Here is a 12,946-nt window from a genome sequence, read left to right as displayed (position 1 = left end):
ACTAGAATATTCTTTCTAACTGCCTGTCACTAATAGTTTACCTACTGGGAAACCCAACTCTGTCCAAATAAAGCCCTCAGCCCGCATTGATTTTGTCTCAGTTTTATGGTAAGCTTTTATGATAGGGTTTACCATACCCCTAATATTCTGATACTCTTAGGTACACTGCTCAGCTGTGCTTGTCAAAGGCAATTACATTTGCTACATTTCATAAGGGTCCAGAAGCATGTTTGGTTCTGTGCTAGAAAGGGTTGCAGTGTAGGATTGTGGAGTTTTATGGGTGATCATAGTTGAAACCCACTTTGATCTTGCTAGATCTCTTCAAATAGCAAACAATAAATTAAGGCTGCAGAATAAATTCCCTCTGACTCTTTTAGGGTCAAAACAAATGCATAAAAACATTAACTGCTTTTGTTTCATGCTTCCTGTCTCTACGGAGGTAGGGGGCAGCGGAATAGAAATAAAGAAAAAATATATGGAGTAGGTAGGGATAAAATCCTCTGGTTAATCAAGTTAGCATACTTACTAAATGTGAGATTACATTTGAACATAATGAAATTAACTCAATGCTAAAATAACCCCAAGCAGAATTTAGCACAAATCACCCCCACCCCCACCCTTTCCCCAGGCATTGAACTCGGCTTTCAATTTTGCCAGGCTCTGGGACCTGGCCAACTAGGAGCCAGCTAGGCTAAGAGCACTTCTCTCCCAGCTCAGCCAGCTCTCAGAGACTGCAAATGGCATCGTGGTTTAGCTCTTTCACACCCAAGGCCAGCTCCGCTCAATAAGCCTCCCAACCCTGTTACCTTTAGCTTTCCTGGATATGCAGTCTCTTTCCCCACTGCCATCTTCAGGCATCTCAGTGCTGCTTCTCCTCAGCCCTGTCTGCTGGGCAATCCAGCCTCCCCATTCCTCACAAACAAACTGCTTACACTCTGGGCGAGAATCAGAATATTTGATAACCAAAATGGTGTGGGCTGGCCCCAAGCAAGCAGAAAGGAAAATGGCCATCATGCAGATGTGGATTCATATAATTCACGGGGCCTTCTGCTATACCCAGTGCTGCTCCTTTAGTTTCTGGGCTCACTGGGTGGGGGGCAACCTAAGGGTGGTCAAGTGATGGGGAATACTCTGGAGGCTGGGAAGAGTGGCTTATCCTGGTCCTGTTGTACTGGTACATACCCACTGAGTATCAGTCCCTCTGGGACCCCAAATGACTTCCCAGAATGTTGCCTGCATTCCTCACTTTAACAGAATTCTGGTCTTTACTCTTCCTCACAGCTCTTACAAATCACTGCTGGCTGTTTACTATGTGCCTCAGAGTCAGGGCAAGGAAGGGGTGGAGCTTTCCCTTGACTCTCCAGGCTGACCCTTCTTCATGGCTCCCCCACCCCAGCCCACCTCCCCAGGTGAAAACTCCCTCCTGAACTACTATGCATCCCTGTCTACTCCTTTCAGTTGCTGCCATCTCATAAGCTCCTGCCAATCTTCATGTTTTATCAAGAACTTTGGCTCATTTCCCCACCCCTCGTTTGCACTGTGAATTAACAAGTTAGTATTCTGACTTTACTCTTTAAATGCAAGTTAAGTTACTTCCCAGACGACTCCCCGTCACAGTCACCCTGAAACCCAAATTCTTTGTCATGGTTTTCATGATGAGCTGACCCTCGACCACCTGATCCAGCTTTATATTCCACAGACCCTGGACCCCGATGCTACCAAATTATGTGAGTTCTCTTGTCTGACAGTCTTTCTTCTGCCTGGGATGCACTTCCTCACCCTTCTGGCTCTGGCCTGCTCTTGTTTGTTCTGAATGAAGCTCAGGATTTGCTCCTCAGTGAAACCTTCTTTGACCCTTTCAGGCCAGGGTCAGGTGACCCTCCTCTGTACTCCCAGAGTGCCCCGTTCTAACCTCGATTACGGTCTTTGAATCCTGTGTGGTCTCCAAATCCTACATTGTGATGATTGATTTTTTTGTTTTTCTTTCCCTTTAGACTGTAAGCAACTCAAGTAAACTCCAGGTCAATTCTCCTAAAAGCAGTGTGCCTAATATAATGCCCCTTTTTGGCATCTGCAGAGGTATTTCGTGCTCTTCCCCCCCCCCCCCCCCACCAATTTTTGGCATTTTTATTTTACTTCCTCCTGATGGAATTTGTTTTTCGCATTTTAGTTTGCTTTTTCTTGATGGAGTTGCTGGATTTCCACAGACATTAGATGTGGACTCTAGGGCACTTCCCTTAAAGGGGTAGTATTTGTGATTGCGCATGATGGAGGTTGAGCAGCAAAGCCTGAGTGGGGTAGGGATGGAGCAATCAGCAAGCATCTGGAATCATTGCTGTGGATGAGATATGGAGATACGGAGACTCTGAAGACTGCAGGTGTAGGTGTCTGTAGGTGGATCCCAACTGTAAATGCTTGAAAAAGCTTGCATTCTGTCACCCATAATATTTGGTAAAAATTAGTATGCATAATGAGCATTTCAGAATCCAGTATATTTTATAGTGATTTTGAGATCTTGATTATAGTATCATAGTAAATACAAGAAAAATAAGTTAAAAGGGACCTAGCAATACCATCATTCATAAGATGTTATAAGTCTGTTATGAGCTAATTTGAACCACAAAATCTGAGTTGCTTTTAGTCAAAATATTTTTTAAAAGTCTTTAAAATGCCAAAAATATGGGAACAAACACTAGAAAAGATAAAAGAAAAAGGTCTCAAAAGAGGATTGACTTTTGAGCCGTGCTCCACACCCAATCAGTCACGTGTTAACTTCATTCCTCTGTGCTGGAAGCGGGGGATGCAAAAATGAATGACAGGGTTCCTGCCCTGAAGGCCCTCACCATTTAGTAGGAGATGAGGCTGGCCAATGAACAGCAAAGAGTCAAGGAGATAATTTAGGTCAATAATTTAGAGGGACACACTGGATTTATCTTTGCAGGCAGTAATTCTAAGAATAAGAGCTGCCTTCCTGCCACAGCTAGTATGTGAGCCATTGGAGTTCTCAGGCATGATTCAAATAATGAGTCAAACCAGTCCTCAGAGCAGTTAACTGAAAACATTGCATAGGCTACCAATCTCTGTCCCTCAGGCAGAAGACGACCATACTATGTCTTGACCATTATTGAATTCGGTGGCTTAATGTAATGTTTTCTGGCACATTCTGGGGATTCAGTTTTTAGAAAGTTGCTCCACCACCTGAATATTATTCTGAAATAATAATTATGCTTAATTTAAAATTGCTTTGCTTTGTGATTTTTTTTTTTTAGTGTTGTGTTTAACATTTAGGGTACCGTCCTTCTGTACTAAAAATCATCTCTTAGGGAGTCATCTATTGGTTGCTCTTTGGGCTTTAAAGGAGATGTCTTTCTTTAAGATGGTGGTAGAAGTGGTCACTACAGTACTATTAATTATAATGACTAATATCAGTTAATCATGAGCTTTGAGTGCCAAGAATGATTCTCAAAGATAGGCTATTCGTTGGTAAATCTCTCATTTTCATAGTCTTCCTTACAGTGGGTAATTCTTTCGTTGTTGGTTAGCAGGAGATACAGTACCTCAGGCTTTTTGTTTGTTTGAAATTATTGAAATTGAAATGGTTTGAAATTGAAATGATTTGAGGAGTGCTCAGTGGCTCAGTCGAATAAGCATCCGACTCTTGATTTGGGCTCAGGTCATAATCTCACCGTTGGTGAGATCAAGTCCCACTATTAGCAAAGAGCCTACTTGGGATTCTCTTTCTCCCTTTCTTTTTTGCCCTCCCCCCCAAATAAATAAACTTAGAAAAAGAAATCGAAATTATTTGAAATTCTATCTCCTTCCAATGAAAGCTATACTTTTCTATTACAATTAAAAACAGATTTCAGAATGGGCAATGTTTCCAAGGAGCAGCAAGACAGAAGGGATGAATGAATGAACTGGGGTGCATTTTCTGTAACATGCAAAGAGAAAATGAGAACTAGACACAAAGAAAACATTCAGGCTCATTAAAAAATTAGTAATGTTTCTCAATCAATGTATTAAGTACCTGCAATCAGTTTTCACCCTTCAAATCAAGAGGTGGCAGTGTAGTCTCTTGGGAGGAGGGGGAGTGGGTATTAGGAGCTCCTATTTTTCATGTTTCCTGTGCTGTCCTTGCCCACATGGACCCAGATGCTGGAAAGGTCTCATGAAATCAGTCAGTGCCTTGATTCCTAGTAGAGTTGCCCCTTAAATATGCGAAATAATATCCCTAATGCTAACAATAGCCCGAGTTTGAATCCAAGAATTCCATGTTGGTCATCTCATGTACCTGGTAGCCCTGGGGAGTCCTCTTCTTACTCATCTGTAATGATACAGAGTATCATCAAGCCTAGCCAAAGTTGTTTCCTTGATAATTATTCCTTGGATATAACCTCCTATGTAGTAGTTGTTGACCTGCCAAATGCAACGCTCACTTTGTACCATGCCTTCATGAACCAAAAAACTATGGTACACTCATAGGAGGTGTTTTGTTGTTTTATTTGTGGGGGAAGAATCAAAACTCCCAAGGCATCCTATGAGTAAATTACTTCTCTGATAGAAAGTAGTGTCCAAGTCATAACTATAACTAGTGGCATAGTTTTATTCAAGTCATTTCACTTTCTGGACTTCATATGTGCAAAAGTACATATGAATGTGCATACAGCAGTATATTGTGGGAACACAGCAGAAATAGTAAATTGGGAAGTAATCTTAGCTGAATATGCTGAAGCCCATGAATATGGGATATTTGTATTAATTTGGGTTCTATTATCACTTCCATGACTGATTCTTTTTGAGCCCTGGGGCATTTATTCATTCAAGTCCATTCATTTGTTCATTCATTCGTTCATTCATTCAGTAAAAATGTATTGTATACTATGGGGCACCTGTGTGGTTCAGTTGGTTGGGCGTCTGACTCTTGATTTCTGCTCAGGTCATGATCTCATGGTTTGTGAGATCGAGCTCAGAGCCTGATTGGGGTTCTCTCTCTCCCTCTTTTTCTGCCCCTTCCACACTGATGCCTGTGTGTGTGTGTGTGTGTGTGTGTGTGCACGTTCTCTCTCAAAATAAAATAAACTTAAAGGATTATTGTATACTGTCAGGTACTGTCCTAACCTCTGAGAATATAAGATATACAAAAAAGCAGGGCTCTTGACTTCAGAAAGCCTACATTCCAATGAGAAAGATGGACAATAAATACATAAGCAAGTAAGTAAACAAGATAATTGCAGATTGTGAAAAGTGGTTAAGAAAGAAATAGAAAGGGTTATGGGATTGAAGGTAATGGGGCTAATCACTTTCAGGTAGATGCTTGTAGAGATGCCATCTGAGTGAGACTTGACAAATGAAATGCCAAACTTCAGCTTCTCAGCCTGACAAGGTAGAGAGGTTATTCATGTCAGCAATCTGTAAGTGCAAAAATGACCCATTTAGACTGTTTCCCACAGCACATTTTGTGCAAAATGTACAAAATGCCCTTAAGCAGAATAACACAGATGTCAGCCTCAATTTTTAGATTTCCATGGCATCCTCCAGTAGAGTTGGTCCTGGCCATTACCAGTATTAAGCTTAAAAATAAAACTGCCAGTTATTTTACCAGCAAAAGCAGGTTTATTTGGGAATGACAATGAATCACAATTCGGGACAAGCCCCCAGGGCAAAACCATAGGCAAGTCCTGAGAACAAAGGAGAGGAACATTTTTTTTTAGGTTTATTCATTTTTCAGAGACAGAGAGAGGGGGTGAGTAGGGGCAGAGAGGGATGGAGACACAGAATCTGAAGCAGGCTCTAGTTTCTGAGCTGTCAGCACAGAGCCTGATGTGGGGCTGGAACCCACAGACGTGAGACTATGACCTGAGCTGAAGTCAGATGCTTAACTGACAGCCACCCAGGTGCTCTGGAGAGGAACACTCTTCTATAGAGGAAAGGAGGAAGTTAGGAGGGCTGTTATAAATTAAAAAGTCCATTGGTGTAAACTGGGCATTTGCAGTATAGTGGCTTTTCATTGGCTGAACAGTGATAGTCTCTCATTGGCTGGGCTGTTGCCAGAGGAGGAGTAAAAACTTTCCTCCTTTTGCTGGGGTAGTAAAGTAGTACCCTTGTGCAAGATGTCTCTTCCTGTTGGGTCTGCAATTGAGGGGTGGTAGCCCCTGAGAGCTCCCCCCGCTGACCTCCTGACTCCATTCTAATTGGGTTTCCTTTACCAATTTTCACACCAACTGCTCCCTCATTTGGGGAGGGAGGATGCAGGGAGCTCTCTGACTCTGTGGTGCATGTTCTGGCTTCATTAGTCCTGCTCAGATCAGGCTGCAGGCAAAGAAGAAACACCTGCTTAGTCACAGCTGAACTGTGCTGAGAAAAGAGTGACCACCCGCTTCCTTTAGCTCTGCTCACGTTGGCCAACGAGCTTCTGAGCCCATTTGTCATCTCCTGGGAATAGAGCTGACTCAGAGCATTGGCTTCTTGTTTGACCTGGAAACAGCTGGAAACAGAAGGCTTGGATAAAAAGCAGGTGGAGCTGGTGGCTGCCTATGTAATAGGGAAATTTTCTGCCCTGACCTGTCCTCAATGCTTGAAATTTTACTGCTACAAGTTAGCATCCAATCCACTCAGTTTCGAAAGGTTTTTATTTGGCTTTAGTCTTCAGTTTTCTCAATTTTTTGGAGGAGGTAGCCACTCTTTAAATATTATAATTTAACATCTTAAAAGGGGCTCACAAAAAATTCTATACATAACAAGAGTCAGTTTATAGGTGACCTATCCAGAATTACCCCACCTCTGAAATGACAAATTCATACACTCTACTCTTACAGCATAACTCCTAGTCTTCTGACCCGCCCACTGAATTACTCTCATTACATTGCTCTCTAGCCTCCTGGAGACCTCTCCTGCCATGACTGGTTCACAGTCTCTGTCTGATGTAAGACACAGATAAATGGAATTCAAGGTAGAAGTCCATCAGTCTACGTTTGCTATTTCCACCATTCAGCTTAAGAAATAAAACATTATTGTGGTAGGCTAGCAATGCCTTCCCTCCCAAAGATATCAGCTCCTAATCCCTAAAACCTATAAATGTTAAATTTGGAGAAAAGGTCTTTGCAGATGTGCTTAAATTAAGAATCTTGGATGAGGAGATTATCCTGGATCATCTGAATGGGTTCTAAATGTCATCACAAGTGTCCTTATAAGGGAGGTGGCAGAGGGAGATTACACACACACACACACACACACACACACAACTAAGGCCCTGTGAAGACAGAGCAGGAAGAGATTTGAAGACTGGAGTGGTGTGGCCACAAACCAAGGAATGCCAGCAGCCACCAGAAGCTGGAAAAGGTAAGGAAGAGATTTTCTTCTAGAGCCTCGAGAAGGAGCATGGCCCTGCCTACACCTTCATTCTGGCTCAGTGATCTCGATTTTGGACTTTAGGCCTTCAGAACTGTGAGGAAATAAATTTTGGTTGTTATAAGTCACCAAATTTGAAATAATTTCTTACAGCAGCCACAGAAAATTAATACAATTACCAATGCAGTGGAAGCTACTGGTGTTTCCCTACCCACCTGCAACCCACTCCTTCTACCTTAGGAGGTAACTAAGACTTTGAATTTGGCATTTATAATTCTCTGAATTTCATACTTTTATTAGATATATATGTATTCTGAAGTAATGTCATTTTGTGTATTGTATTCTCCTGTATCCTTTCACATTTTGCTTTTATACTTCTGCATATCCTTTGTTTATATGTGTAAATATGTATTATAAATTATATATAATGACACGTTGCTCTAGTTCATTTTTACTGTTGCATAGTATTCCATTGTGTGTGTGTGTGTGTGTATGTGTATGTTTGTGTGTGTGTGTGTATGTGTGTGTGTGTGCACGCATACATCTCAATTTTAAAACCAATTCTTCTGGGAGCACTTGGGTGGCTCAGTCAGTTAAGCATCTGACTTCAGCTCAGGTCATGATCTAGAGGTCTGTGGGTCCCAGACCCACAATGGGCTCTGTGCTGACAGCTCAGAGCCTGGAGCCTGCTTCGGATTCTGTGTCTGTCTCTCTCTCTCTGCCCCTCCTCTCCTTGCACTCTTTCTCTCTCTCTCTCAAAAATAAATAAACATTAAAAAACAAGATAAAATGATCAAAGCCCATTAAAAAAATAAAATCAATTCTTCTGTTGATGGATATTTCGGTTGTTTATAGTTTTTCAGTCTTTCAGACAGTGATACAATGAAGATCTTTGCACAGGCCTTCTTCTGCTCATGTGTAGGAGTGTTTCTAGAATAGTTACCAGAGAATAGAATTACTAGGTGAAAGGTTGTGTCATCCTCAGTCACGCTAGATATTGCCAGTAAAAGTGCCAATGTACACTTGGTGGGTTGGATTTTGACAGCAGGAGATTTCAATAAGGGGACTGGTGTGGGCCTGAGAAACAGAGCTAGTGGTAGCTATTCGGTTCTGTTTGACAAAGCAGCAGGTCCCGTTTGAGGCATGAAAGCAAATCTGAATTTCCTGCGGGGACTTTCTGCAATCTTTGCCCTCTTCTGCCCGCTCTCTCCCCGTTCTGGGATGTCTTCCCTAGAAGCTGATCTAATCTCTCGGGTAACTGTGGCATGCCTCGGTTGAGACCAGTGGACTGGGAGCCTGAGGAGCAAAGGGAGGAGGGGCAGGGAAACTGGGCTGGAAGGGCCACGGGAGGGGAGGCCTGAGGTGTCAGCCAGGAGACCGCAATCAGGCAGCACTTGAAGTCTCTAAGCAGAAGTGAGCACCTGCCACTCTGCAGGTGTCCGGAGGCATCGGGAGGGCTTCAGCACCTGAGGTCAAGAGATTTGGAATAAAGGTCTGCATGGTTGACCATGTGTATCAAGGATTGGCCTTTGATAACACTTTCCTCAAGTCCCCTTCGAACCGTGCTCACTGAGAGAGTCACTTTATAATTCAGTGAGCTGCTGCTTTGCCTGCATCTCTGGGTGCACTGAACGTGCTGAAGTGTCGGCTGAAGGCTGACATTTTATATTTGAATTATAATTGGCAGTCCAGGAAAATTCAGGAGAGTTAAATGTCATACATCCAATGCATTTATAGAATGTAACATGTTATAAGAGTAATAAAATATGTACTGCACATTTTATGCATACAAATAACGTACAGCATGAAAAAAGACATGTGTATTGATTAAAAAACAGGGCAAAGTGTGTATGTGTGTGCCCGCGTGTACACTGATAAGGATTAGAAGACACAAAACAATGCCAAGAGTTGGTCTTTTAAGTTTATGGCTCATTTTCCCTATAAAGATACGGGTACTTTCTCTTTCTTTTTGTTTTTTTTTTTTTAATTTTTTTTTAATGTTTATTCATTTTTGGGAGAGAGAGACCAAGTGCGAGCAGGGGAGGGGCAGAGAGAGAGGGAGACACAGAATCCGAAGCTGGTTCCAGGCTCTGATTGAGCTGTCAGCACAGAGCCGGACACGGGGCTTGAACTCACGGGGGCCGTGAGATCATGACCTGAGCTGAAGTCCTACGCTTAATGACGCTTCACTGACTCAGTCACCCAGGCGTCCCGGCACTTTCTCCTTCTTAGCAAAAAAATTGCTCTATATTAATCATGTCCAAAACTATAGAACTATAAACATTTGACCTGGAAGAGTCCTTGGAGATACCTCATCTAGGTCAGCTCTTTCAGTAACAGGCAAGTGAGGAGACAAGCCTGACGGGGAGGAGGTCTGCTAGAGTAAGCCGCTAACACACCTGGGGCTGGGGTCAGTGCTAGATCCCATCCCAGCGCACTTCCCACCATGGGACCTCTTAGCATGTCAGCCCATTCAGATCACCTCATTTTGCTGGAAAATGTTTGATAACTCTTGATGAGTCTATTTTAATTTAATATTTGGTATTCAGTCAAAAAACTGATTTTAGCAGAAAAGTTGACCATATTTAACAAAATATTTTAAAATTTTAATAGTTTCTTATAATTATCATGGTGACAGTGATTGCATTTTTGGGGAAATCTTATAAAATTACAACATGTTTAGACAACTGTGCAAATGCGAACTTTCTAAATTACTTGATATCCTCCTCCATGTCTCCTAGAAATAAACAGAGGACCTTGTTAATAGTAAATAAAGATTGCTTTAATAACATACCCTATATTCACACAACAAGCCATCATCTCAAATGTATGGGATTACAGTGGGATGGGAGTCCAGAAAGACCTCAAAGTCTGAAGTAGTTACTGGAAGAAGAAGCCTATTTCTTGCCATTGGTGCTAGACTTGCCAGAGGGTAGGCTGAACTAGAAGGAAGTTTTAGGGTCCAAAGTTTTAGGGCCCTTACTACAAACACCCACAACAAAAATAAAAAAGGAGGAAACCACTTTGAATTCCAGCACTCTCACACGGTAATTGCTTTCATTTTCCCTGTTCACTTTTAGTCCTTCATTTTATGCCTTCATTTCATGTAACTATAAATACAACATCATTACAATGCTACATTCTTTTTTCACTCCACGTTATACCATGAACACTTTTGTCTTAGTGCTATTTTGGTTGCAAGGAACATTCACTCAGTCAAGTTAAATTACCTCAAAAAAAAAAAAAAAAGTGTGTGTGTGGCTAATGTCACAGAAATCCAAGGACAGGAACCTAAGTCAGCTAAGCGCCCCAAGACTTGGGAGGAGGGCTTGGGAAGGCAAGTGATCAGCTACTGGAGCGGCTCTGTTAGGCGCTTGGGGTGGGGTCTCTGCCCACCTCTGCACTTCTGTTCCACACTCTCCTAATTTGAGTCATGCATCACCAACAATAGCCGCCCCAAACAACATGACTTTACAGTTCCAGAGTTTTTAATCATTCTTTCTCCAGATCTCTGGACGTCAAATCCTGATTTCATGGAGCTAATTTATCTTTTCTGTCCTGTGAGGCCACAGAGACAGAGGTTTCTGCCCAACCTGTGGACTGGCTGTCACTAGCTCAGGCGGACGCACCTTGGTTCAATCGGGGGTGGCTCAGAGGCACGACCTCCAGATACTAGCCCTCCAGGCAGCAAGGCCGTAGGCAGGGGCCCCCACCCTCAAGCAGTGCGTGTGGGTGGACAGGTAGCAGCTCTCGTGTGGCTGCCTAGCCTTCATAACTACCAACTTTAATGAACATACAACATTAATTCTGTTCTGCCATTTACGATCCCATTTCCTCTTAGTATTAGCCTTAATTGAGCTCCTTTCGGTTTGGGGACTGCTACAAGTAAAACGATGACGAACATTATTGTGCATGCTTCTTCCCTTTCATCTGGATTGATCAAAAAAGCTTTCAATTACCTAGAAATTACATTTTCTGGGCACCTTCAGGATATAAAACATAACCTTATGTTTTTTTGTTCAAAAAGTACCTGAAAAAAAATGAAAAAAAAAAAAAAAAGAAAAGTACCTATATTTACTAGAGACTTATACATAGGTAGTTATGGGCAAATTAAGAGGATGTGGTATCTGGGGTTTGCTTCAAACACCCTAGGAAAAATACTGGGGGACACCGGGTGATAGCCGAAGCGAGACTGGTGACATGTTGATGACTGTTAGAGCTGACAGTGGGTATGTGGGGATTTACTCTCTACTATTGTCTCTATTTTGCTGATTATCTGACTTCTCTTCTCTTCCTCTACCTTCTGAATTTTTTGCTCTTTCCCCCAGGTTTCCTCAAGTTACTTGGTGCCCACATGCTTCCCTCTGGATTCCCAAAAGTTTTTGTCAGGTTTAGTCACCCCTGATACCTGCTTCATGGTTTCCTTTTCCTTTACTGGAAAACTCAAGCCCATCCATCTACACATTCAGTCAGTACTTCATTCACATATACACTCTGAGTCTATGTGTTGGGCAAGACACTGTAAAAGGGACAAACTGTAGTCACCTTCATGGTCTTTGATGTTCCTCTGCTGTTAAGAGGAATGCAGTCATAACTTATTTTGTACCATGAGCTGAAAGACGGGCAGCTTAACACTCTTGGGAGTAACCGTATTTGAGAAGAGGAGCCAACAAGAGGAGCGTGATATAGCACAGGGCTCAAGAGCAGGCAGAGCTGGGAGACAGGATCCGCTTTGGTACCTACCGCCCCCTTCCTGCCTTTCTGCCAGGTAGTTTTCAGAACCGGAAGCTACAATTTGAGGTCGCATTTATGTAACAAAAGGAAAATTGTACATATTGAGATCCCTGGGATTTTTGTAACCGTTAAAACATTAAAGAGTCTCACGTGCTCAAGGGAACTCATACTTTATGATCATGCTGAAAAAGCCAAAATCTAATCAAATGGCTTAATTTCGGAGTCATTACCCAAAGCCTTCGTAGATTATAAATGCCATGTGAACTAAGTGAAACTGCAGGGTGATAATTCTGAGGTCTTTCTGATTTTAAAACTCATAATGCAAAAAAAAACCAAAAAAAACAAAAAAAAAACCCAAAAACAGCAACAACAACAACAAAACAACAACTCAAGGTGGTTCCTGATTGTCCGAAGTTGGAACACCCAGAGGTGGGGCTGCACTCCTCAGCTTGGATTATACTTGCATCTTTACTTGTCAGTTTCTCTTGCTAGACTGTAAGCTTCCACAGGATGACAGGGTTCTAGATTTTTCAATGCCCAGAATGCAGTTGGGCCTCGGTAAATATCCATTGAATGAGAGACCCCAAAAAAGTTGATTTTCTAAAAAACAAAAAAATCCCCATAGTCTTCTCCCTTATAGATTCTCTCCTGCACAGACACCAAGATGGTCCCATTCTTTAGCCTGACTCTGAAGACCTCCTGATGAGAAAGTAAATACTTCAGAGAAACTGCCTGTCAGAGACTCAGAAAACCCAAATGATTCCCCCTAAAGGAGTGCCTACTGGGGGCACCTGGGTGGCTCAGTCGGTTAAGTGTCCGACTTCAGCTCAGGTCATGATCTCGTGGGCGATGGTCTGTGAGTTCG

Source organism: Acinonyx jubatus, chromosome C2, assembly GCF_027475565.1.
Source record: "Acinonyx jubatus isolate Ajub_Pintada_27869175 chromosome C2, VMU_Ajub_asm_v1.0, whole genome shotgun sequence".
Taxonomy (NCBI): Eukaryota; Metazoa; Chordata; class Mammalia; order Carnivora; family Felidae; genus Acinonyx; species Acinonyx jubatus.
Note: the sequence above shows the minus strand (reverse complement) of the source record.